Source organism: Octodon degus, unplaced genomic scaffold, assembly GCF_000260255.1.
Source record: "Octodon degus isolate 3935 unplaced genomic scaffold, OctDeg1.0 scaffold00449, whole genome shotgun sequence".
NCBI classification, from domain to species: Eukaryota; Metazoa; Chordata; class Mammalia; order Rodentia; family Octodontidae; genus Octodon; species Octodon degus.
Genome location: NW_004525025.1, coordinates 5,833 through 9,491, shown reverse-complemented (window position 1 = coordinate 9,491; position 3,659 = coordinate 5,833).

Genomic DNA, 3,659 nt, shown 5'->3' with positions numbered 1-3,659 from the left:
AAGAAAGAAGAAAGAAGAAAGAAAAGAGAAAAGAGGGTATAGCAATATATGTTACATATGTATATAGGCACAAATGCAGAAGGTAAATTATATGATTTTTACATAAATTATAAATGTTATGACTAACTGAGGAGCATAATAAAATACAAATGCCAACTAGAAAAATAAAACTATGCTTAAATAAAGATCAAAGAAAAAACACGCACTGGATAAACCAGCTGTGGGTCATATACATCAGAGTACGCTCTGCAAGAAGGACAAACTGGAGTCATTTGTAGAAAAACGGATGCACCTTGAGACCATAACATAAAGCGAAATAAATCAGACACATGGGTTTAAATGCAACACAGTTTCTCTGATAGGAGAAACCTAACACAGAAATAAAAAGCAAAGTAAAAGATAGATAATGAGAAGCAGGGAGATCGATTTTCTGCAAAAGGGAAAGTGACAGGAGAAGAGGGGTCTGGAAGGGGTGGAAACAATGAAGATGTGCAGTATCCACGTCCACCTCCCCGCTGGGGGCTAATAAAAAACCTGAACTAATAAAAAATAGGGAAAATATTTGCTTCAAAAGACAAAAAATCAAATACTGGTAGAAAATTTAAAAGATCACTTTTTAAATAAGACGTTATTGAACGACGGCTTGATAAGTATTTCTTCTTGGGCCAGTCAGATAGCTCAGTGGATTAAAGCACCATTCTTAGGCAGATGCAGGGACCAGGCTTCAGTACAGGCATGCCATGCCAGCCCTACCCCCAGGATGTGCTGAGACAGCGATTGAGATTGGGCGCGGTGGTGCGCGTCTGTAATCCCAGTGTTTGGGAGGTTGAAAATAGGAGAATCACTGAGTCTGATATGTATAGTGACCCTATAGACCCAGTACTAAATACATATAAATAAAAACATGAATAAGATTGATTTTTCAACTTAAAATATGTATTTCCTCTTAAGTGTCCATATTTTCCAAATAGCCTGTAATAAAAATTGTAACATTTATAATGAATAGTTTTAATATCTACACACTTCACAGGGCACTTCATTGTATTTAGAAAGAGAACATATTTTTTCAGTGAAAATGATCTTGCTTTTTTGTTTCTTTCTTCAAACCCTGTCACATTAAAAATAAACATGTTCTTTTTAAAGGATTTCAGTATTGAAATAATATTAACTGGATATAAAAGTTTCACCAACCTAATTTTTTAAATCCAAATCCTTCACGACAGCATCTAGGGGTCTCATAACATCAAAAGCATATATTAAGGTTCAGTTTTTCTGGATCAACATTAAAAGTTCTGGAAACCATGGAGAGTTTAATTTCAGTGTCCCCTTTTTATTACTGACATTGATTATTATTGAACCTATAGTCACATTGCTTTCTAAACTCTCTTGCTGGGGGAAAAATGTCTACTTTAAAATGACCACTCAGTCTTCAGTAAAACTACCAGAATCAAAACCTGTATTTTCATGGTCCTGCCCCTTAGCTCAGTGCTTTAAGTGGCTGCTTCAACAAAGCAGTCAGGCTCAGGTTGCTGTGGTTCCATCCCCACAACTCAAGCCAGCCAAACCTGCCCTGAAGGCATTTGGAGAAAAAAAAAAAAAAAACCTGTATTTTCTATGAAGTATAATATCGTCTTAGCATCTTCCTTAATAAAGTATCTGCTTTCTAAGTTGCCCCAGATGTTGTTATTTTCTTGTTACACAGTCTCATTGCTGCTGTCCTTGCAATTATCTCTTGTGCTGTTGTGATTTTCAATTGGCATTTTTCATTCTGTTCTATGTGGGGGCTGATAGCGCAATTGGCCTTTAAGACATCCATCCATTTTACAGCAACCTCTGGCACCTACATTTTTCTTGACTTTCTTTTCCAGGACATTTTTAATCCTTCCTTCTTGCATCTGTCCACATCTTGCTCTGCAACAATTTGTCATTCCTGTGGCCCCTATGAATCACTTTTGTTCTAATTGCAAAGCTAACTAGATTGGATATATTTGCTGCCATTTTAGAACATTTTCTTGCAGTTGACCATCTCTAATTATGGCCTAGATAGCTCCTAAAGAGGAAGCTCAGAATCACTCTATTACAAGAGTATTGCAAAGTATTGTAATCATAAAGAGACTTTTTTCTGTACAAATAAATCTTTGGCTAAAATATAAAGGATTTCATGTGAATTTAATATTTTGACACTGAGCATCACTACTCTCAAAACTGTGAAAGACTGAATATAAAAATGGACAATGGCCAGAACACACATAAAATAGAACAGTGGCCAATACTCTGCAGCACAAGCCCAGGAAGCTGATTTGTGATCTAAAAAACATGTTTGCAGGAAATCAGACCAATTTCTTTAGCAACCAGCCTGGAAACCATAGGATGACCCCTGTAACAATTATCAAAAAAAAAAAAATCAGCACCTCAACAACTTACAAACTCTCTAATTTTACCTCATATCCAACTTAGAGACAACCAGAGAGAACCAAAGCTGTATTCCTAAGCAGTAACAAAAGGCACCCTTTCCAGGTTTCCTCCTGCTGTATGCCCTTTGCCAATAGCTTCCCATCAGGGCATCCCCAGAGCCTCCCTTGTCCCTATCACCAAGCTTACTGTTTCAAACACAGGTATGATTCTCTTGATAAAACACGTTCCAAATAAATAATTTCTGCTCATTCACATCTAAATAGAATCTGCTTATATCCTCAATTAGCTTTTAAAACTGAGATAGAGCTTAAGTTTTGGATATGATATGAAAGCCAAAATCCCTCTTATCTTCCATTTTATTATTTGTAGATGAAAGACTTTAACTTCTAAATGTCTGCTACATCTTTTCAGTTTAAATTATACTTTGGATAGTGGCCTTGTACTTAATACACAATAGGTATTGCCTTTTTATTTGAGTGCTCCTGTATTTATGAGCTCATATTTATTGAGAACTTACTCTGTGCTAGGCACCAGGGATGACAAAGCTATAAAGTATGATACTAACTAGGTGTCACAGTCTAGCTCAGGGACAACTGTCCCATAACTTCACCATTCATCCTTCAGATCACTGAGGACCAGAGCATCACCATATTGCCTTTATTTAAGAAGGCTAGTGCAAGGTGTAGGACTACTACATATCTAGCAGAGAAAGTAGAATTTCCATCCATTTCTTTCTGGAGAAGGGGGTCAAGAAAAATCCAGTTGTATAACCATCCTGATGATTTAGACCCTTGCTGAAGTGGTTCTGGATGCAGGAAATAGTAGCAGAAAAGTTGCAGATCATCAGTGCTTGGCGGAAATGCAGAACTTGCCTCAATCTTCCCACAAAGCTCCATTTTCATTCCAACCAAAGGTAGGGCTTTCCTTTGAGCATGAACAGCATGGAGAACAAAGCAGAGAAGCAATTTAAAACACAAGAGGAAAGCCCCTTTGTACTTGCCATTTTTTTGCATCCACCAGCCGGACAATGCCAGCTGCTTCTGGAGGGTGCCTGCTCCCTGCAGGCTTGCAGTCACCCATTTCTCAAGTGACTATGAACAAGAAACCCCACAAATATCACTGATAAAGTGCAGACACAGCCATGGCATTTGTGTTCCTGCTTGAAGACACCAACATTGAAATTTACAGTGTAGAATCAGAACAATTTGTTCCTCCATGCCCCATAGTGATTCCCACATATGTGA